The 24,423-nt window shown below is 42.4% G+C and overlaps 1 long non-coding RNA gene across 1 annotated transcript in view; it reads left to right on the top strand.

Moving 5' to 3' along the window:
- The window catches only part of LOC135270109 (uncharacterized), a 57,051-nt gene that overhangs the window by 21,493 nt on the left and 11,135 nt on the right, over positions 1-24,423 (top strand). Inside the window, exon 2 of the long non-coding RNA XR_010338353.1 lies at positions 4,011-4,105. This is a non-coding gene — a long non-coding RNA (uncharacterized LOC135270109). The remainder of the gene's footprint in view (positions 1-4,010; positions 4,106-24,423) is intronic.

Below are 24,423 nucleotides of genomic sequence, written 5' to 3'. Positions count from 1 at the left end.
CCTTAACATTTGCTACACAAAAATGTATGAATGAGATTGGTATTTAAAGGATGGAAAGAGGCTAGTGTGGCTAACAGCGGTATCAAGGGGGGTCAGAGAAGTGGGCAAGGGTCAGCTCATGTAGGGCTTCATAAAATAAGAATGTGGATTTTATTGCCAATGATATAAATATTTAATGGAGGATTTTAAGCTTGAGATTTATATTTTAAGAAGATCACTCTGGGGACTATTTGAAGAATGGCTCATAGACAGGTAGGGAGAGGGGTGAGGCTTTTTCTATAGCGCAGGCAAGAGATGTTGATGGCTTAGACCAGAGGGACAAATAGTGAAGATTAGAGAAGTGCAGGATTTTAAGATATATTTTGTATATAGAGTGGCTAGAACTTACTGATGAGTTTCTGTAGGGAATAAGGGAGATGACTCAGGGATGACTCTTGGTTATTTTTGTTTGTTTGTTTTGTTTAGTTTTTTGGTTTTACCTGTGTAGTATTTTCTCATACAAGGAGAGTGTAACTGCCCAGTGGGTTCACTTTGTACGCTGCCTAGACAGAGCCCATTTATCAAGACAGGGGAATTTCAATAGACAAAGAGTAAAACTGATTGTACAGGTGAGTGGAGTTTTATTATTACTCAAATCAGTCTCCCCAAGGATCAGAGGATCGAAGTTTTTAAGGACAGAATTTCTAAGGATCAGAGTTTTTAAGGACAACTTGGTGGGTTGGGGGAAACCAGTGAGCCAGGAGTACTGATTATTCAGGTCAGAGATGAAATCATAGGGAGTCAAAGCTGTCTTCCTGCACTGAGTCAGTTCCTGGGTGGGGGCTACAAGATCAGATGATCCAGTTTATTGATCTGGGTGGTGCCAGCTGATCTATCAAGTGCAGGATCTGCAAAATATCTCAAGCACTGATCTTAGGAGCAATTTAGGGAGGGTCGGAATCTTGTAGTCTCCAGCTGCATGACTCCTAAACCGTAATTTCTTTCTTTCTTTCTTTTTTTTTTATACTTTAAGTTCTGGGGTATATGTGCAGAACATGCAGGTTTGTTACATAGGTATACATGTGCCATGGTGGCCAAATCATAATTTCTAATCTTGTGGCAAATGTGTTAGTCCTTCATAGGCAGTCTAGTCAAGAAGGAGGTTTGTTTTGGGAAAGGGCTGTTATCATCTTTGTTTTAAACTATAAACTAAGTTCTTCCCAAAGTTAGTTCAGCCTATGCCCAGAAATGAACAAGAACAGCTTAAAAGTTAGTAGCAAGATGGAGTCAGTTAGGTTAGATCTCTTTCACTGTCTCAGTCATAATTTTGCAAAGACAGTTCAAGGAGGAGGAGTAACAGGTCTTTTTGTTTGATGTTTGTTTGGCTAGTTCCTTGGTGGAGGAAAAGAAATCAAATTTTTTTATTTTTATTTTTATTTAAGCCTGAGATACCTATTTTAGTTTAGACAACCTTTCAAGAAGGAAGGATTAGTTAGTTGGGTCAAATGTTGTGAGACTTCAAATAGGATGAAGACCAAGAAGTGACCACTGCCTTGGCAATATTTGAAAAGAGCAGTCTCTGATGTAAACAGACAACCACAGAATGGGAGAAAAGTTTTGCAAACTATGCATCTGGCAAAGGTCTGATATGCAGCATCTATAAAGAACTTAAATTTGCAAGAAAAAAATAAACAACCTCATTAAGAAGTGAGCAAAGGACATGAACAGACACTTTTCAAAAGAAGGCATACATGTGGCCAACAAGCATATGGAAAAATTTTCAACATCACTGATCATTAGAGAAATGCAAATCAAACCACAGTGAGACACCATCTCACACTAGTCAGAATGGTTATTATTAAAAAGTCAAAAAATAACAGATACTGATGAGGTTGCAGAGAAAAGGGAATACTTGTATACTGTTGGTGGGAATGTAAATTAGTTCAACCATTGTGTAAGACAGTGTGGCAATTCCTCAAAGACCTAAGAACAGAAATATCATTTGACCCAGCAATACCATTACTGGTATATGCCCAAAGGAATATAAGTTGTTCTATCATAAAAATACATGTATGTGTATGTTCATTGCAGCAACTGTTCACAATAGCAAAGACATGGAATCAACCTAAATGCCCATCGGTGAGACTGGATAAAGAAAATATGGTACATATATACCACAGAATACTATGTAGCCATAAAAAAGAATGAATGAGATCATGTCCTTTACAGGAATATGGATGAAGCTGGAGGCCATTATCCTTAGCAAACTAACACAGAAACAGAAAACCAAACATCGCTCGTTCTCACTTATAAGTGGGAGCTAAATGATGAGAACTCATGGACACACAGAGGGGAACAACAGACTTTAGGCCTACTTGAGGGTGGAGGTTGGGAAGAGGGAGAGGATCAGAAAGAATAACTATTGGGTACTAGGCTTAATACCTGGGTGATGAAATAATGTGTACAACAAACCCCTATGATACAAGTTTACATAACAAGCCTGCACATGTACCCCTGAACTTAAAATAAAAGTTAAAATTTTTAAAAAGGAACAGTTTCTGGTAAGTGATGGGGGCAGAAACTTGACTGGAGTGGGCTGAGAAGAGATTGTGAGACGATGGGATGGAGATGGTGTTTATATTTAACTCTATCGAGAAGTTTTCCTTTGGTGGGTTTGAGTAGTTCACAATAGTTGGAGGAGATTGTGAGGTTTAGAGAAGTTCTCCTTTTTAAAATCAGGTAGAACATAATTAGTAACCCTGGCCTCCATTAAATGCCATAAGGGCTCCATGGTCACTGTGACATCAAAGTCTAAAACCATTCGTTTCCAGATTTTCCTTGGAGAGGGAAATGGTGTTCCCCTTCACTTCCTCAACTGCAACATGTTTGTGTAACAGTGCAAATAATCTAGTAGAGAGAGAGAGAGAAAGAGAGAGAGAATGTGGAGAGAAATGGGACAATTTCAGGAGAAAAGACTGAGAATGCCAGAGGGAATGGAATTTAGATGGGACAGGGATATTTAAGCAAGCAAAGAAAATACGTACTGAATGAGAAGGTTAGGATTTTGTTGGTGAGAAGATGAGGGAGATCTGTTAATTGCTTATTTTAAAAAATGAAGCAGGAGGGTAGATTATCTGTTGGGTATACGGGCAGGTATTGGGGCAATAAATTTGAAGAGGGAGAAGAAGATGGGAACTACTCGTTTTGAATGTGAATGCTAGGAAAGTGTTCTTGGATTGAAAGAAGTTTCAGCATCCATTTAAGATTTAATTGTGGTCTGTTTCTACCATTCAACCTAGCTCCATGAATACAGAAACTATGTCTCTCTTGTTGTACAAAAGCATACCTATACTGCCTGACATGGTATCTAGTACCTTGTAGGTACTTGATAAATATTGATTTTATAATTTAATAGTGCTTGGCTTCCTGTGGAAATTGCTATCCTAGAAGATACCTATTCACCAACTTTACTGGTATTCCATAGACTATTAATGCTGGTCAGTTGTGCCTGAATTCCAAAGGGAAGAGGGGATAATGAGGCATGTCTGGCCTTCCCTACCCATCGTGACCTGAACTAGTTTTTCAGGATAACTTTGTAATGCCCTTGGTTGGGCATTACACCAAGGAAGCAGACAGGGGGGTTGCTGGTGGTGGTGGGGGGTCCATTCAGTTGGGTGGGGAGCTTAGAATTTCATTTTTGATTTATGAAACCCACATATTCTCTGAAGAATTCCAGCCGTATTATATCTAATATATGTGTGTTGTAGAAAAAATAAGAAAAAACAGAGCATCTTAATACTGAAAGTATCTTTCTCAGACACTGTCTGGTAGAGTACGTTAATTGCAATCATTCAATTCCTTCTTCTCAGCCAGTGAATTATATTTCCTCTTTCCATTTACTCCAGGCTTAGCCATATGGCTTGCTTTGGCCAATGAAATGTTAGCAGTATGACATATGCTATGTCTGAGCAGAAGCTGTAAACATGATTGCCTGATTTGGCTTGGCCATTTACGTTTCTTTTCTCTGCCAGAAGCTGAGCGTGTCTCAGACTCTTCTGCCTCAGTCCTGGCATAAGAAGAAAGGTGGAGAGGACTTTGCCTAGCCCACAGCCTGATCCTCCGTGTGGTAAGAAATATGCATCTGTGCTTCTAAGCCACTGAAATTGTGTGGTTGTTTTTTGTTATTGAAGCAAGGGTAAATATGTGTTCCTTCCTCTAAGAATTGACTGTCAAGCTCACTGCTTTCCATCAACAACAGGGATGTCATGCAAGGTGCCAGGCCATCCTCTTGTACCGATTAATCAGGGCATTCTTTCCTCTTGAACCCAAATATGACCTCAGAAACTTTTTGAATACAGGGCCCAAGAGAGGTACTGCCAATCAAGTGGATGTGGCTAGTGAGATGAAACCTGTCTGGCCTGATTCCACTATACTATTCTGTCTTCTAGGTTAATTGATAACAAAGTAGGAATGTCTTTGGACATGCCAATCAGAATAGTTTCTGGCTCAGAAAACTCATTTATTATTATTTATAATATTTTATAATATTTTTAATGCTTACCATATTATTAGTGTCTTGGAATCAATAATGCTATAATACTAATAGTGCTCAAATTCATGAAGATGTGACTTGTTCAAGGTCACACACTAGGACTTGAATCTAGTCTGTTTTTCTCTTATGACCATCATCTCTCCATTATACTCATAGGTCCCAGGTGTGGCTAAAGGATTCCACTGGTTAGAGTCCTTGGATTTCTTCTTTCTCTGGGCCCCAAACTTCCTTATTTCCTAGACTCCAGAGGCAGTGAAACATATGGATCCTTTAGATCCCTATTCCACAAAGAGCTAATATCCAAGTGTCTTTACTGGTGAAGAGAACTGCAAAGGAATTGTATTAGGAGTTATTAGTGGGGTCAGAGAGGCACATGAGTGGCTCAGGAGGCTTCTCCTTCTGGCAAAAGCATATCCTGAACTTCAACCAAAGCAGCATCAGAGGCTTTACTGAAAAAACTGATGAGGAAAGCCAGGTATCCTTAGCATGTTACTGAATGTCATTGTGTCCATTAAAAAGATACAGTGTGGGCTCTGTCAAAACATGAGGTTGGTGGACAAGGTAACTAAGATCCTCACTACTGGGTAATGGAAAAAAAAATGCAGACATTAACTGGGGTTGTGGTCCATAGTTTTACCTGCAAGGTGGCTCATCCATGGGACAGTCAGTCATTATAATCAGGGTTAATCATACATAAAAAGAATTTTCTGCTGAAATATAGCAACTTCATGGGGTATCAGGTCAGATTTTCTTCTAAGCATTTATAGCTCTGTGATGAGGTTGCTATTGCCCCATTTTATGTTTATTTTTCAACTGAGGTCATTTTATTTTCAAAGTGGTTATGATTTCAGCCTTGTCATTCCTGCAACTAGGCAGCTTCCAAATTGTCCATTCTTGGCAATGTTTAATGCCTTGTCCCCTGTCTTGCTGTCAGGGGCAACTCATTTGAACTGCCAAGGGGGCCTGCTTTATTGCTCAGCCAGCCAAGGCCTAAGCTGCTTTATGACATTTCAAAGTGAATCAATGATAGAAATTTCAATTTGTTTCAGAAGAGAGTTGTCAACAGGCCTAGAGCTCAGAAAATGAGTGACCAGGTCTTTAAAAGGCATTGATTTGAGTGTACATAGACGAAAGACACCCTGAATGCTGTTTCAGCATGCGTTTAGTCTCTGAAATTCATCCTTATTTATGTGTAGTTACTGCTTCTGAAGAATGCTTAGGTAGCCTAATACTGCGGATTAGAATTCATTCATCTCTACTTTGATAAATGTGGTGATCATAGCTTGTTTTTGTCTATCCCTTTAGGGGACTACCATACCTCTACTCTCAGTACCTGTTGTTCCGATGGAGCTAATTTCAGACCTTTGTTCCAGGGATAGGCCTGCCCAGTGAGACACACGAATTTGTCTTAGGGATGGACACGTTAGCTTTATCAGTCAGGATCTTGGAAACAGATGACACTTTCAAATTGGGTTATTAAATAACCCGTTCTTGGAGGTATAGGTGACGTGTAGTAAAACCATAAAGGATAGTGCAGTTTCTGGGGCTGCACATAGTAGGGCATAGTACTGCTTTTAGGTTGCAGAGGCAAAACTGGGAAGCCATTACTGGAACTCAAAGAGAAAAGATATGTGGAGAGAGCTGCAGGCAGGACCTGTGACTATTGGCTGAGAGACCCAGCTAACTCACGTGGACCCTTGCAAAAGGAGCTGAAGGAAATGAACATCCTGACTTCATTCTTCTCGCTTCCTCCAGCCTCCCACTGGTCTTACTATTGACAATACCCAAGGGAAGGCATGGAGGAAAGCAGCCATTGATACATCCAGTCTCCCACTTACTGAGCTGGAAGAAGAGTAGAGAGTGGCCAACCTCCCAGCTACCGAGCTGCAAGAAGAGGAGAAAGTAGATTTGGAGGTCAAGCTGAGGATATTTGGCACATGAGCCAATTTAGCCCAATTGAGAGTCAGTTCTGGGACTTTTAATGGGACAATCAGGCAATACGTTCTTCTTTCTGCTGAAATTTTTTATATAGGAAATAGGCTTGGAGCTACTGGTGGCCATCTCATCACCACTTTGGAAAGAGGGCAGAGGTGGGGTCAAATTCCTGATGATAATTATTTAAGCACTTGAACCCAGGTACGCTAGAGGACTACCCCTAGAATTTTCAACTAGGGGCCAATAAATTCTACCTTTGCATTAGCTAGTCAGGTTTCTTTCACTTGCATGTGAAAGAGGCCTGACAAACAAACAGTCTACACAGTACTACACGTTGCAAAACTCAGTTCATGAAGCCATTGAGATGATCTCTTGCCACATGCAGCAGTGGCTCTAACATACTCATTTCACTAAATCTGGGTTTCTTGGTGCCAGCCTCTGTGCTTTCATAACCCTCTCCAGCTGCAGCCTCAGTTCCACCCTGCTCCTTTGTAGTCTTAACTAAGATAGCCAGGATGTCACTGGTCCAGAGGCATCATTGAGCAGCATCTGGAATTTTATGAATTCAGTGTTTGGGAGACAGTATTTAAAAATGTGTAGGGAAAATAATGCAGGTCCTTTTAGTAGCAAAAAAAAAAAGGCTGGAATTAATATAGACTGAGGTTTGATGTTTTGAGATATTGAAATATGTGCAAAGTTGGTAGATGTTGGGCCAGATCAAATAATTCCATGAGAGAACTATTTTAACATAAGAATAATCTCAGTCCATGGACCCAGGTTGAGTAATAACTTTTCTGAATAAAACTTAGCATCAAAGGACATTTGGTAAGTCCTTGGTTAGCATCTTTGCTAGGTGGCAGGTCTTTTATTTACAGAGGGCCCTCTTCTTGGAGTGTGTGTGTATGTGTGTGTGTCTGTGTCTTTGTTTGTATGTATGTGTGTATATAAAGCAAAGTCATCTTTAATTTATGCTTTTCACCAGCAAGAAAGAAAAGAGAAATGGTTCGTAGGGTGAGGGCCAGGAATGTCTCGTTTTCTTCAGGGTAGTCCTGCAGATGGACCTTCCCCCTAGGCACATATGTCTTGCCTTCTCTCTCTTCGCACAGAGCAAAGAGTGAAAATCCCAATCTGCACTCATGGGGCTGGGAGTGGGGAAGGACTGAAGCATAGCATGGCAGAGCAGAAAGAACACATCCTTGAACCAGACTAGGTCTCCAGCCTCTTCTATTCATGATCTGTGAGGCCTTCGCTTAATCTCCCCAGGTTCCTGTTTCCTCCATTGTAAAACAGGGTTACTAATATCTTCCTCAGGGCACTATCTTAAGGATTAAATGAGATTGAGTGAACAAAGCTTCTAAAGTCCTACTGGGTGAACATCTTCATAAGCGGCCAAAACAATAACAATGATGACAAATCTGGGCAGGTCAGATCGGCAGTGCATCCAAGATTCACTTTGAAGCCTGTAGGACAATGCCTGGTGTGCTCAATAGCAAATGTTAGTTCCCATCTCCTTCTTCCTGCTTTCCCTGGGAATGTTTAGTCCCTCAAATAGAATCCTCTGCTGACTGCATCTTAGGGATGCATGAGATGATGGGGACAATGAGAGCTTTGGAAAGCCATAGTTTGCTTTTTTGGCTCAATAACCCCATCTCTAAGAATTGGTCTAAGAAATAATCTGAAAGAAAAAAAGTCATTTGTGCTAAGAGTTTACTACAAAATCATTTGTAATAGCAAAAATCTCTATCAATATTCAATAATGATGTCAGTTTAATTATGATAATTCAACTAAATGGGTTATTTTACAGTCACTGAAATGATAATTTCAAAGGCTATACAGCAACATGGAAACTGTTTATGATTTAATATTAAGTCAAAAGATACAGGGCTGGACATGGTGGCTCACTCCTGTAATCCTAGCACTTTGGAAGGCCAAGATGAGAGGATTGCCTGAGGCCAGGAATTTGAGACTAGCCTGGGCAACATAGTGAGACCCCATTTTTTTTTTTTTTTTTTTTTTTGATTCGGAGTTTCGCTCTTGTTACCCAGGCTAGAGTGCAATGGCACGATCTCGGCTCACCGCAACCTCCGCCTCCTGGGTTCAGGCAATTCTCCTGCCTCAGCCTCCTGGTGAGACCCCATTTTTATAAAAAAATTAAAAAATTAGCTGAGTGTGGTGGTGCACACCTGTAGTCCTACCTATTCAGGAGTCTGGGTGGGAGGATCACTTGACAGGAGTCTGAGGCTGCAGTGAGCAGTGACCTTTGATAGTGCCACTGCACTCCAGCTTAAGTGACACAGTGAGAAGCTGTTTCTAAAAAAAAAAAAAAAGATACTTACAGAATCTACTATGTCATACTATGATACAGGCCTGTGTCCATATAAGGGGCACTATTGGGAGTTTCTGTCCCTTGTGTGCTTCATTTTTGTTGCCTTTACACACTGTGTTTGTATATTCAGGTAGGGAAATTCTCTAGCCTTTTACAACTTAAGTTTATTTTTTGACCAGATTTGCATACTTATTATGCATAAACATCACAAGGCTAGGAGAGAGAGCATGTAAAAAATAAAAACAGTTTGATCTTTTCAAGTAGCAAATATCATGATGAATTTTGACAATGTATTTCAACTCCTGTTGATGGAATTTACACAATAAATATTAATAATAATTTAAATTAGAATTGTAAAGTGATCCTTCTGTCTCTGTTTTACTTTACTTAGGAAAAATGAATTATTGGAAGTAAGGTATTTAGAGTAAGGCCTGACATACAGTGAATAATCAATAAATGAGAACTTGTGTATCATGGCACTTATTACACTGAGGTACCATTTTTACATTAATCCATGTGTATATGGCTCACAGCAGTGCAGTGGGGTGGGGACCATTAGGATTCCAACCTCAGAGATGAGGAAACAGTATAGAGAAGTCCTATCATGTGACTAAGTTCACATCACTAGCAACAAGCAGAGCTGGAATTCCCCTGTGGACTGGGTACCAGAGTCTTGGTCCTCACCATTTCACCATGGAGCATTCTCATTAAGCAAAGCTGCTATCGTTAGGGCTTCTGGAAAAGAAAACCAAGTGAGTCCCTAAGCTTTTAGGGGAAGATGGTTTTTGAGTGCCTCGGCCCCCAGGGAAGGGGGTGATGAGGCCTGGAGAGGAGGAAGAGGGGAGCAGGCCCTTGTTTCTGCTCCTGGAGTGGAGGGAATGGAGACATTGGGAATGGGGAGCCTTGGGAGGACTCATTTGTTCACCAGTGGAAGGGCTGGAGGTAGAACATCCTTGACAGACATGTTGTTAAAGTTACACGTGAAGTCAAGTGGACAAAAAAAAAGGATGTGAGCCATATGGGACCAGAGGGCTGCCTCTGCTCCTCAGCTGCTCTGAGCTCTGCGGTTTTAGAACTGAATGCTTGTCTGAGATATCTGGAGCAGTATCCTCTTCCCATACACAACTGAGAGAGTCCTCAAGTGCCTTGACTTGTGCTATCCCTCCAGGCTTTTCCTCATAAATAATCACTACATCCAGGGACAGAAAGATTCCCAGGTAGCTGTGAGACTCCCCACAGGCTCTGTGCCCCATCAGGGCTCCATCTGAGGCAGTGTTGCCCTCCTCCCTTCAGAAACCTGAGAGCCTCCTCCACTCTGACCTCAATGAGATAGTGAGGGGAGTGGGTTGGTGTAACTGGGGCAAGGCCAGCATGAAATCAGAAATTGAGTCCAGGACAGAGCTGTCCCAAGTGAGTGAGGGACTCTGAGGATCAGGACTCAAGTTGAGGCCAATGCCCAGGGGCATGGCCAGGGAAGTCCAGCTGCTGGAATTGAAAGACAAGGCAAGGCTGAAGGTGAGAAGCCAGGCAGGGACCCCAGGAACAGATGCCTCACCCTCTGCCTCTTCTGGGAGTGATCTCAGGGGAGAGAGGGGTGTGGAGGGTCTGGGGCTGAATCATGGAGTACTCTCACCTAAGACCAAGGGTGACGCTAGCATGGCAGAAGCAAGTTGAGTCAGAAACATGTGACAGCTGTGGTCTAAAAAAGGAAGCCTAAAGGGCCACCAAAATGAAGGGGCCAAAGGAGCTATGGCAGCTGGGATATGGAGCCAGGAATTTGAGAACCAGGGAGGTGAGTGCAAAAATAGTAGGTCCAGGATAAACAGGATTGGTCTAGAACATGTGCTGCCTGTGGCTCACTCTGATGGGCCAGCTGGGCATGATAGGAGTGTGGATCTGCTAAATTTAAAGGGCCAGAACAGACACCATTGTGCATCTGTTTCAGCCTGGGAACCTCTTATGATAGCTCAGGCTGGGTCCAAGAAGGTCTAGGCATGATTTTCCCTGAACCTGGAGCTGGTAAAGCAGACCGAGTCTACATGGGAGGGGAAGGCAGTGTTGGAGACAAGGACAAGTCGTGGTGGGCGCTTGGGTGGAGGGACAAGGCTGGGCGCTGGGGCCCGGGCACCATGGGGCTTACATGCTCAGGCCTGCAGGAGCGAATAGCACTGGGGGAGAGAGCAGCAGATGAGTCACAATCCCAGATGTGCGCAGATGCTCTGGGCAGGTTTGGGCTGCTTGTCAGCGAATTTGACCACAGCCTGAATGGGCTGTCAGGCTCAGGCCACTGGCCCTACTCCCAGCACAGAGAAAGCCTAAGAACTCACTCCTCTGTGAGTGTTCACTCTTTGAAATGTTTTATAGCCCTATACGGAACCACATCTGGGTGAGTAAATGTATTTTCTGAGCCAGGCTTTACAAGTTGATTTTATGACGCATCTAGGCAGAAGGTGAAACGCCCCAGTCATTAACTCACTTCCCCTTGTGGGTGAATTCCGCAATACGTTTTTCATCTGAGCTGTGGAACGAGTTTCTCTAGCACACACAGACCTGTCTGTCAGTGGACATTTGGCTGTTCAGATAAATCCTTGGCTCTTCAGAGGTTGTCCCTGGTTCACCTCTCAGGCCACGTGCTTTCTCTTGTGAGCAACTTTGCTGGCTCTTCTTGGAACAGGCCAAAACACAGGGATGAAGTTCTGTGGATAGGGCTGCCTGTGTCAGAGAGGCTTCGAGCACATATTTGGATTCTTAACCCCCAGCTTACCAGACAGCTTGCTGTGTCCTCGTGTGTGTGTGTGTGTGTGTGTGTGTGTGTGTGTGTATGTTTCCTTTAAAATTCTAGCTTAATGATCACATGTTTTAGGCCACTTCTGTCCCCCTAAAATAGGGCTCTGAGCACATCTCCAAAGGAGGGCCCCTGAAGCACAAGCAGTGGGCTGGCTGCCAGGGCTGGCAGAATGAGACACAGTACTTGAAATAAATGCAGGGTGTTTGCTTACAGATTCTTCACCACATCATGTCTGATCAGATGACTTCTCACCCCAGATTCTGTTTTTACCCACTTTCCTACTCAGAGCTAGGGGTGGGAGGATTGTGTACAGTTTAAAATATATCCCCAAATTATATACTTCAGTCTTTTGAGTTTTAGTGTACAATAGGAATCCTTTCATTCTTCGATGCAGTCGGGAATTATGTTTGACTTTTTCAGTTTCATTCTGTTTTAATTCATACCTGGTTGTGGAAAGAGCAGTGGGTTGCAAGTCAAGAGACTTAGGATCAGGTCTCTGCTAGTTAGTGACTGTGGGATTTGGGGCAAGTCAGTCCACCTCTCTGAGCTGCAGTTTTCTTACTGACAACATGGAATGTCAGTTTCCCGAGGAGGCTATGAGCTTGCCTTGGTAAGGAATGGCTTTCCCCATTCGGTGACTCTGGTGTCTGAGCCCCTGCTCTTCACAAGGGGTTGCTTGTCATGCCCTTGCTTGTCATGACAGCAAGTTAGATCACTCTTGGAAGTGTTTTAAAAACTAAAATGCTACATTCTTGTGAGGGATAATTATTACTATGTGCCATGCCAAAAACAAAACAAAAACAAACAAACAAACAAACAAAACTTTTTCTTTTTCTCAGCCTTCTTCACACTCAACTTAGCTTCATCTGTGGATAGAACTTCTTCAGTATTCCAGGCCAATCCCTCCTCTCTGGCTTTCTGAGGCTGAACTCACCCCAACTCAACTCACAGCACCTTTGCATCTGCTTCTGCTGCTGCTTCTTCCTTTTTTTATTTTTTCAGGGTCATCCATACATTTTTTTATTACTTATATATTCATTTCATAGTGGTAATATATCAGAATATAAAACTTAGGATTAAAACTTTAAAAAATGTTTTATTTCAAAATACTATTTAAAATTGTATTTTTAAAATTGATGCATAATTGTACATATTTTATGGGATACATAGTGATGTTTTGACACATAAGATATATAGTGATCAGATCAGGGAAACTGGCATAGATGTCCACCACAAACATTTATCATTTCTTTGTGTTGGGAACATTCAATATCCTTCTAGCTATTTGAGTCTCTCTCTCATTGTGAACTATTGTCTTCCTACATGCTACAGAGCACTGCAACGTATTCCTCCTATTTAGCTGTCATTTTGTATCTTTAACAAATATCCCCCTGCCCACCCCCACTACCCTTCCCAACCTCAAGTATCCTCTGTTATACTTTTTTACTTCTAATATCAACTTTTTTTTCAGCTTCCACATATGAGTGAGAATTGTGGTATTTAACTTTCCCTTCCTGGCTTATTTCACTTAATATAGTGTCCACTTCCACCCATGTTGCCGTGAATGACAGGAATTCATTCTTTTTATGGCTGAGTAGTATTCCACTGTGTATATGTGCCACATTGAAAAATCCATTCATCTGTTATTGGACACCTAGATTGATTTCATATCTCGGCTAATGTGAGTAGTGCTGCTAGCAACATGGGGGTGCAGATGTCTCTTCAATATACTGATTTCCTTTCCTTTGGATAAATGCCAAGTAATGGGACCACTGGTTCATATTTAACCATTTTTAAGTGTACACTTTAGTGACATTAAGTACATTCACACTGTTGTGCAATCAATACCACTATCCATGTCTAGAACATTTTCATCTTGCCAAACTGAAACTCTATACATTAAACAACAACTCCCCATTTCCTCCTTCCTCCAGCCCTTGGCAACCACCATTCTATTTTCTGTCTCTAGGAATTTAACCACTTTAGGTACATCATGTAAGAGGAACCATACAATATTTGTCCCTTTGTGTCTGGCTGATTTCACTTAGCACAGTGTCTCCAAGGATCATTCATGCCTTCTTCTTTTCAGAGAGAGAAAGTCTTCAGAAACTTTTAAACAGTAGATAGAAAAAAACAATATTTTATCTCAGAAACCACTATAAAGTGAGAGGCTGAGTGGATACATACACTTCCTTGTTTAGGTGCTGCTTATAGCTGTAAAGTAACTTTCTTAAATAAAAAATAAAATGTATTGTGTATCTGTATCTGGGGAATCAGACGAGACCAGGCATGTTCAAGGCGGTGTGGCCATAGTGATGTCAGCTGGGCAGGAGCTGAGTGAGACTCCATCTGATATGTGGATTTGGCAACATCCTTCCTCCCATGCATTTAGTTGTATCTGATGACTTACCTGGGACCAAGGAAGTCCTGAGCAACAATGCTTAAGAAGCTGATAGTGGCTGGGTGCGATGGCTCATGCCTGTAATGGCAGCACTTTGGGAGGTGGAGATGAGTGAATCACAAGGTCAGGAGTTTGAGACCAGCCTGGCCAACATGGTGAAACCTGGTCTCTACTAAAAATACAAAAATTAGCCGGGTGTGGTGGTGCACACTTGTAATCCCAGCTACTCGGGAGGCTGAGGCAGGAGAATTGCTTGAACCCAGGAGGCAGAGGTTGCAGTGAGCTTAGAATCTGCCACTGCACTCCAGCCTGGGCAACAGAGCAAGACTGTCTCAGAAAAAAAAAAAAAAGAAGCTGATAGTTTGGGGTGTCTGACAGAACCAGGTTTCAGGAAGGTGATTTGGCTTGTTGAGGGAAAAGTCACTGAAAGGGAGAAAGTAGACTGGTAATGTGAACGCAAGCCTAATTGCACCTATTGGCTGGTAAGGGGCAGCAACCTTTGGGTTAGGTATGTTTTGATTTGTTAATAACACAATTATTATGCTGTTTATTCTCACAATAATCAATTCATCAATCTTATTTAATTTATAATGTTTGTTCCAAGCAGAGCTACTAATTGCCAATATGTAGGAACAATAGACTTCTTACTTTTGGCTAGATGATGACACTTATGAGGGACTTGGAGAATGGATGAAACCATCATTATTACAATCTGTTTTTTGGACATAGTCACATTTTCAGAAAATAAAAAGACATTGAGAAAAGAGGAGGCAAGACAGCCTTGAAATGGATGGAATATGACTTATCTGTGTGGAAGTTTGGCTAATCAATGTCTACACTAGAGTGGCTGCTGCACTCTCAGTGGTTTCTGCTTCTTCCAGAGCTTCTTTTATTGTCGTCCCAGACTTTTGGGAACCAAAGAGGAGTTTTGTTGGAAGTGACAAATTTCTTGAGCCACTCCTGTGCTAGTTTTCTTCAGAAAGGTGCTTGTCATGTATCTGGGTTTTAACTAATCTTGACTCCAGGAAAAATCACAAAGTAGTTCCATTTGGTCTTATCCAAGCACAGGCAGTGGAGGGATGATGCTAGGTAGGTCCCCATCCTTCTTTTGGTAGGACTTACAAGTGTCCCAAGCCATCATAATTTGGGTTTTTCTCAGAGCGTACATCTCTTTGGCTAAGAAAATTTTGAAGCATAGATTGGCATTGGTCCTGCTGGACCATGGATGGCTACTGAGAGGCAGCTGTTGGTGGGATGTCCTCACTCAGGGACAATGAGTGTAGCGAAGGACTCATCAGTCCAAATAGTAAGTGTTCATTGACTTCTGGGCACTGGATGATCCCTGGTGCTGCCTACTGACCACGCTCACCTGGGCCAAGGTGGGGCAATCTCTTGCAGCTGACTCTCATCATCACATGCCACTCTAGTCCTGGAGGCTCTGCTGACTTCCCTTCTCATGCCCCTCCTCTATCACTCATGGCAACTCCAGCACTCGCCTTTGAGATTACTTTTGATCTTCATCTGTTCTCTTTTCAAGCTATTTTTAATTTTTATTTTATCATTATTTAATGTTTTTATTTGAGACAGGGTCTTGCTCTGTCACCTAGGCTGAAGTGCAGTGGTGCAATCAGAATTTACTATAACCTTAAGCCTGGGCTCAAGTGGTCCTCCTGCCTCAGGCTCCTGAATAGCTGGGACTATAGGCACATGCCACCAAGCTTGGCTTCAAGCTATTTAAAAAACTGTTTATTGTAGAAATCTTCAAGAATACGGAAAAATCAAAAGAACGGAACCGTAGCACTCATATTCACTTAACCTTGATTAAACAATTGTTAACATTTTGTCATGTTTACTTTAATAGAATATATATGAACCATTTCAAAGTAAATTGTTGACTTTTCATTCTTAAACACTTCAGTATGCATCCTTAGGAATACAACATTCTTTTACATAATAATACTATTATCACACCTAAGGAAATTAATAGTAATTGGCTAATATCATCTAATTTAAATTATGTATTCATATTTCCCCAGTTGTCTCCAACATGAATTTTTAAATTGGTACTTTAGAACCAGAATTTAATCAGAGTTCATACATTGCATTTGGTAGTATGATTTTTACTCTCTTTCATTCTAAAACAATCCCATTTATGTTTTTAAAAATTATATCGGCCAGGCGCTGTGGCTCACGCCTGTAATCCCAGCACTTTGGGAGGCCAAGGTGGGTGGATCACCAGGTCAAGAGATGTAGACCATCCTGGCCAACATGGTGAAACCCTGTTTCTACTAAAAATACAAAAAATTAGCCGGGTGTGGTGGCACATGCCTGTAATCCTAGCTACTTGGGAGGCTGAGACAGGAGAATCGCTTGAACCCAGGAGGTGGAGGTTGCAGTGAGCCGAGAATTCGCCATTGCACTCCAGCCTGGGCAACAAGAGAGAAACTCCGTCTCAAAAAAAAAAAAAATTATATCATCAGGAGCCAGGCCAACTGTAATGTAGAATGTCTCACCTGATTTGTCTGACCATTTCTTTGTGGTGTTATTTAACTTTAAAAACACACATACAGCCCTTGTATTTTCTGTAAACTGAAAATTAATTTTAAAAGCTTGATTAGATTTGTTTAATAATTTTAGTAGAGGATGCTCATTGTTTTAAATGAACAAATATCATGTCCTAGTCCCTTCAAGGTTTGCCTTTTGAATTTCAATATGTTTTCTTTCTCCCCTTTTTTCTCAAAAAGCTTATTTGGAAAATTGCATTTTTTTTGCACAGGTATTACTACTGAACTATTTCACAAACCCATTTTGAAAGTCAAAAACTGAGCACTGAGCCTTTCTCTTTGTGATCCAGCTACACCAAACCTAATCTTCTCTGAGGTGATGCACAGCTATCACCGGGGAGAAAAATGGAGTACCAGGAAATGCACAAAGGAAAAGCACCCTGACGAATGTTTTCAGCCTTAGGCTCCACATCACTAAAGAACATTGCCACCTGCTGTAGGGGAGAAGCTTCTGAAGCACATGAGACGTAAGAGGAAGCAGAGGTCTTGCTCCACAGAACTGGAATGACACTCTCTGAAGAATCCCAGACCTCATTCCAGATGCACCCTGTGGAAACATGGGACTTTGGTCCTTTTCCAATGCCAGGTCACAGGAGAAAGCTCATTTTGCAGATACTCACAGTTACTAGCAGGGCCATCATCCTTAACATATTTCTGTTGACTCAGATCTCAGTGATTTGTAGAAGGATAAATCATCTAACTATGAACTTCCTCTTGATTCTGAATAGAATCTTATTATAGCCTCTATCCTGTTATGACTTCCCCAGTAGTCTAGTGAATTCAGTAGGGAATAAACCATTTGTTTCCATTTCATAGGGGGAAAAAAACCCCAATCTTGGACTTTTTCTTTTTTCAACCAATGTTTATCAAACCCTTATTGTGAACCAGGAGCTGTATTAGGCTCTGAGAATACACAGTTAGCCTCAGCCCACATGATGCTTATAGTAGGGAAGAAGATACATAAACAGATGCTTTTATTATAAAATGGTAGAAAGTGTTACTAGGTGTCAAAAGGTCAAAGTTGAAGGGTATAACTCAGCCTTCCTGGAAGGGCTGAGACTTGAGCTAAGACTTGAAGGATGGGCAAAAGCCAGATGCCAAGTGGGGTGAAGAGCTCTGCTGGTCTGTTCACTGTGGTATCCCTACCACCCCAGCACATGGTCTAGTACGTGGCAGACATTTAATACAGTAAATTTGCAAAAGAAATCTCAGCAGAGGAAATGTCATAAGCACAAACAAGGCATGGGAAAGTAGAAATAGTTGGATTTACCAGAAGATTAATCCTTATAGGATCATAGATTCCTGTGAGAAACTAACAGAAGCTATGGACCTTCTTCCTAGCAAAATTAACATACATTCAACATTTAACAGATAATTTTGGGGGCTACAGATATGCCTGAATCTTGTGCACACTGAGAAATCTTTGTTGTAGGGAATTGGGAGCATTGAGGTTTTTTTAAAAAAATCTTTATTTTATTGTATTATAAAGTAGGGGAATGACATAACTTGGTTACTTCGGATGCATTGTGAAGGATGGGCTTAAGGGCGATAATACTAGAAGTGGCAGTTCACTTAAGAGGTTGCTGAAATACTTCTGGGTGAGTTAGCCAGAACTAGCAGTGAAGACACGGGCATGGATAAGAGTAGTGGGGTGAAGAATAAGCAGTAAAACTGGCACTTGCTGGTGTTTGGTTGGATTTGAGAGTAAGGAATGGGAAGGAGCTAAGGTTGACTTTCAGGTTTTCTGAAAGACGGGCAGATGGTGGTGGTAGTGATTGCGATAGGAAATGCAGGAAAACAGGTTTGGGTAGGAATGCGCCAATGGAGAGTCTGAGGACAGGAGAAATGAGGAGTTTGGGTTTGGCCATGTTGAGATCATTTGAGGCAACCAGGTAATGACAGATAGGAGCAAAGTGGAAGGATAATGGGGAGATGCTGTAAACTTAAAGGAGCAAAGGATTATGGGAGAGTGGAGTGGAGGTCCAGCATATCTTTTCGCTTAATTGGGCAGAGACAAGGACTGATGGCCACTGAGTCTAGGAATATAGTGAGTGGGATCATAAGGCAGCTCCTCAAACAAGGGTTGGTGGGGGGCCAGTGTCTTCAGGAGCTGTGTTAATTTCCTAGGGCTGCCACAACCAAGTACCGCAAACTGGGTGACTTAAAACAACTGGTATTTATTGTCTTACAGTTCTCGGAGCTAGAAGTCAGAAATCAGGGTGAGGCAGGAGAATAAGGTCTGAAGGCAGGGCACCTAAAGCCATTTTTCGCAGACTTCCTATAACTAAATTGAAAGGGAAACCCTGACTGTCCATGCCTAAGTAACAAAAGGACCAGAGGCTATTCCCTTTGCAAACCCCCACCTTTTTGGTGTGGCAGATGGGAAATTGAAAGTACCTCTATTTGCATAGGAGTGTAACTTTGTTTGCATAGGAGTGTAACTTTGTAACTTCACTAGCCTCTGGCTGCTGTCCACAACCAATCAGACTGATTGCAGGCCAGAGTCTTTGTTTGCATAGAAGTGCAACTTTGTAACTTCACTTCAGCCTCTGACTGGGGGCCACCATTTCATTTACATGAGGTGAGCTCCAAGTGGCCAATGGGAAACCTCTAGGGGATATTTGAACTGGAGAGTATTCTGTATCCTAGCCCAGGAGCCGGCCTATGCCGCTCCCACCCTGTAGAGTGTACTTGTAATTTTCAATCAATCCCTGCTTTCGTTCCTTTGTTGTTTCATTGTTTCCTTGCTTTGCTGTGAGTTTCATCCAATTCTTTGTTCAAAATGCCAAGAACCAGCCGGGCGCGGTGGCTCACATCTGTAATCCCAGCACTTTGGGAGGCCGGAGGCGGGTGGATCACGAGGTCAAGAGATAGAGACCATCCTGGTCAACATGGTGAAACCCCGTCTCTACTAAAAATACAAAAAAATTCGCTGGGCATGGTGGCGCGTGCCTGTAATCCCAGCTACTCAGGAGGCTGAGGCAGGAGAATTGCCTGAACCCAGGAGTCGGAGGTTGCGGTGAGCCGAGAGCGTGCCATTGCACTCCAGCCTGGGTAACGAGAGCGAAACTCTGTCTCAAAAAAAAAAAAATGCCAAGAACCTGGACAACTTGCAGTCAAGACCCTCTACCAGTAACAAAGGTGCTGGCAGGATCATGCTTCCTGTGAAACTTAGGGAAATCCTTCTGCCTGTTTCTAGTTTCTGGTGGTTTGCAGGCAATCTTTAGCATTCTTTGGCTTGTGGAAGCACCACCTTACTCTCTGCCTGTGTTATCGCATGGAACCCTGGGTCTGTGTCGTCATGTGGCCCTCTTATAAGGACCCCAGTCATATTGGATTAGAGACACATGCTGCTCCAGTATGACCTCATCTTAACTAATTACATCAGCAATGTCCCTATTTCCAAATAAGGTCACATTCTAAGGTACTGGGGTTGGGACTTCAATATTCCTTTTCCAGGGGACAAGTTTTACCCATAGCAGGGAAGACACTGTTTTTAGCTCAAGGAGTAAACAGAGGGAACATTCTTCAGAGATTTGGGGAGGAGGGGAGTTAGATTCCAAAAGTCCCAAGTGAAATGGTTGGGGACATTAGGGGGGATGGTGGCGGGGTTCTGATCAGAGGAGAGGTGAGAGGAAGAGCTAACCAACATTCTGGGTGATAGGACTGGTGGAAATGTGAAGCATGGGGTGTTAGCACGAGGAACCCACTGCAGCTCTGGTTTGAGGGCAGTCTTGGTGGACCAGCCCTTTGGTGGGGTGAGAACACACTCTGCCAGAGGGGACTCTGGGTAGAGGAGCATCCCATGGAGTGCACCTGACTGCTGTTGCTTGGTCAGCTTCCGCTTATGGATGTTAGTTTGTTGAAAAAGAATCATCTACTTTTTGCAGATTCTCAGAGTTTTCTCTACAGTGGCTGAAATTTCCTAAAAGCTGCCAGTGTCACTGTTGTTTTTTAAATTATTTTCTTGTTGCTTCTAGCAGGCAGGAAGCAATAACAGTCTGAGAGGTGCTTCTGTGCTTATAACTTTGTTATTTTCTTTGGGATTTTGAAGGGTTCTTCTACTCCCAAAAAACTTTAGAAAGTAAATTCAATGAATAAAACTGTTATTTGAGAAAACCCTCGCTATCTACTTCTTTCTTATTACCCTTATTAATTCCAAAACAACAGAGTGCAAGGTAAAAGGTGTTATGTCAAAAGACTGTCACTGAATTGCAAATGCATTCTGGGTAGGGGCTCTATATTGTTAGCCCTTCTAAAAATTCTACTCTTTATGCAAAGGGCAAAGAGAGCCGATGCTTGGGCCACTGCTCTGTGTTTCACTTGCTTGCACTCTTTATTAAATAATTTCTTAGTTGTAGTCCCAGTCACTTTATATCCTATTTGATCCATTTTTTTTTCTTGGCAGAGTTTTGCTCTTGTCGCCCAGGCTGGAGTGCAATGATGCGATCTCAGCTCACTGCAACCTCCGCCTCCCGGGTTCAAGCGATTCTCCCACCTCAGCCTCCTGAGTAGCTGGGATTACAGGGACCCCACCATGCCCAGCTAATTTTTGTATTTTTAGTAGAGACAGGATTTTTACCACTTTGGTCAGGCTGGTCTCAAACTCCTGGCCTCAGGCAATCCACCTGCCTCGGCCTCCCAAAGTGCTGGATTACAGGCATGAGCCATTGCACCTGGCCTATTTGATCCATTTTTATGAAGGATTATACAAATGTACTCTGATAGACATAGTTTCATAAAAAGAAGCCTCTACCCAGGTGTGTAAGCTTAAATACCAGTACAGGAAGAATTGTTAAATGATGTTTTGTGGCAGCTAGAGAGACTGCATCTGTTGAGCAGGGTGGTGAGTGGTATGGCACAGATCTGGAGTTAAGGTGGTTTCTTCCTTGTTATTGTAAAAATTATGGTTGGAGCTATTTTCAAAAAACTCATAAGAAGTGATGATTGTATACATGTGTGTTGCAATTCATGTGTACAAAGACCAGGGACTTAGGGATGCTGACTGTCACTTAGAGCAGTGTTTTGCCATGTTTAATAAGCACACCAAGTGCCTGGGCATTTTTTAAAATGCAGATTCTGATTCAGCATATCTGGGATGGGTCCTGAGATTCAGCATTTCTAACAACTGTCCCCACCGCCCCCCACCACCTCCAGGTGATGATGCTGCTGGTCCAGAGACCACACTTGGAGGAGCAAAGACCTAGGGAACCTCTTGAGGAAGCACCCTGATAGCATTGCAGTGTGGTCTTCAGCCTAAATCCTTCAACTGCAACTTTGAAATCCAGAAACAATAAAAGCCAAAAGTATTTTTATAACCTTTGGAGGCAAACCCGATTTGAACTCATGTGAGACTACACATAATACTTATTTCCTGTTTTGCACAAATGTTCATGTTTTCATTGCATAGAGATTGGTGTATATGATTATGGGAAACTGCCCTAGACTCCACTGGGGGGTGATGTTATATGAGGCACAAGACCACATTCTAGAATCCAAAAAATTTCTAAATTCAGAAACACCTCTGACCCTCAGAGTTTGTGGACCTGCGACAGTTTTGGGGATACTTACTCCATCCATAGTCTTCCTTCTTCTTCTAGAAATTGTTCTCAACTTCATGAAGCTGGGCCTACTCTGTCCTCCTACTCCCAGCTCCCTCCACCAGCAACAGATAATTTGCTCAGGGCTGGATACTCGACCCAAATTGGGCCAATCATTTTGTGAGACTGTAGAATTTGGATTCATGGATGTTCATCTTGGGTGCAGGGACTGAGGCAGGTGAGAAGCAGCTTTCTGAAGCTGCATGTCTGAGAAGCAGAGAAAGTAGATCTGGAGAGAGAGAAAGAGAGGAAGAGAGAGCATGTGTGCACCAGAGAAACAGATGTAAAGAGAGAAACAGAAAGGAGTGTGCATGCAGCCTGAGAGTGGGAGGGGAGAGCATCAGCAGGAGTATGAGATGCAGACTGTGATGCTGTAATATAATTAGAAATATATATTTGGTCTTTGTCTCTGGTTCCTGGCACAGAGCTTCTAAAACCTTTGTAACTTCTTGAGCGTAGGGGGTCAGAGGAGTATGTTTTGTTATAATATTTGGCTTTTGTCCCTGGTTCCTGGCACAGAATTTCTAAAATCCTTGAAATTTCCTGAATGATAGGTGCGAGAGAAACATCTTTTGTCATTTTTAATAAGCCTCTTGCAATCATACCTGAGTTTATGTGAATGGGGTGATTCTTGGAGGGTGCAGGCTGGTTACCAGAGGAACCAGCCAGGTGATTAGAAGATTGGAACTTCCAGCCCCGCCTGCTGACCTGTGGGAAGGGGAGAAGGGATGGAGATGGAGATTGAGTTCAATCACCAGTGGCCAATGATTTAATCATTCATGCCTATGAAATGGAACCTCCATAATGACCCTCAGTGATGGGGTTGGAGAGCTTCCTGGTTGGTAAACACATCTATGCGCCAGCATGAAGGCACACCCTGACCCCAGCAGTTCAGAAGCTCCTTCACTCCGGACTCTGCTGGTCCTTACTCTATACCTCTACCTGGCTGTTCATTTGTGTTTTTTATAACAAGACAGGAAGCATAAGTAAAGTTCTCCCCTGCATTCTGTGAACCATTGTAGCAAATTATTAAACCTGAGGAGTGGGTTGTGGACAAGTCAGAAAAAAGTGTGAATAACCTGGGGACCAACTGCTTGCAATTGGCATCTGAAATGAGAGGCAGTATTATGGGACTAAGCCCCTCTAATCTGTGGGGTCTGCAATAACTCTGGCTAGTTAGTGTCAGAATTGAATTCAATTTTAGGGCACCCAGTTGGTGTCCATATAGAATTGGATTATTGCTTGGTGTGGAAAACCCATTTGGAGTAGAGAAACAGTTTCTCCTAGTACAGACCAAGAGTGAAGGCAGAGGCTTCAATCCTGATGGCTTTCCAGTTTCTGGTTTTCAGTCCCAACAGCCCTTTCTTCCCTTGAGTTCTGTGGCATACAACTACCATCTTATAATAATTTTTTTACATTTTGTTAATGCTAGATAGAGTGGGTTTCACTGACCCAAAAGGCCTTAACTAACACACTAACATAACTTTTGCTGTTAGTGCAGTAAAAATTTTTTTTGACTCTAGAGGATGGATATGCAAATCAAATTCCCAAGAGAATGCTGATTTATTAATTTCCATGCAGAATAACTGCCAGTGGGACCAGAAGACTCCTGCTCACAGGTCAGTTTGTTCCCTCCTGGTAGGAATATCTGCACAGGAAGCCAAATTATTATAAGAAGGCTGCTTGATGAGTGCAGACAGAATCAGATAATGAGGGGATCTGAGCAGACTGTCTCCAGGCTAGCCAGGATGGCTGGAGGCCCTTTTCCCTACTTTCAGGATGGAGCAAACCTGTCAAGCAGTGTACACATGTGCCTGTGCTTGGGCATCCTTGGAAAATAGGCCAGCTCACTAAAACGAGTTCAACCATAAGCCAAGTCAGCTAATGAGCCATTTACCTAAAATGAGTATTTGTTAAAACATTTCATGTGTGACAGGATGGTTTCTGTAGTTTTCTGAGTCTTTTCTCCCTATAGTGACTGGTGACTGTTTTATGTTGTGCAGTTCTTATCTTTCTCCTCTTTGCTTCCCTTCCTTTCCCTCTTCTTTTCATCTCCTTCTCCCTTTCCTCCTCCCTCTTTCCTTCCTGCTTTCTCTTCTTATTTCAAAGATATGTTTGCCTACTTGTCTAAGGTTGTCAACCTCCCCTAATTCATGCTCCCACCACCACACCATCTCCTAGACCTCAAGACTGGTGATTGTGTCTTGAGTGCTAGGGCAGCCATAAAGCCAGAAATAGTGCTGGATGGAGAAAATGAGTGGAGCAGAGCTGAGAGAG

This window comes from Aotus nancymaae, unplaced genomic scaffold (genome assembly GCF_030222135.1).
Source record: "Aotus nancymaae isolate 86718 unplaced genomic scaffold, 86718_ANA_hifiasm-v0.15.2.pri h1tg000059l, whole genome shotgun sequence".
NCBI lineage: Eukaryota > Metazoa > Chordata > Mammalia > Primates > Aotidae > Aotus > Aotus nancymaae.
The sequence above is the reverse complement of the archived record's forward strand: the minus strand, read 5'-3'. Positions and strand labels throughout refer to the sequence as shown.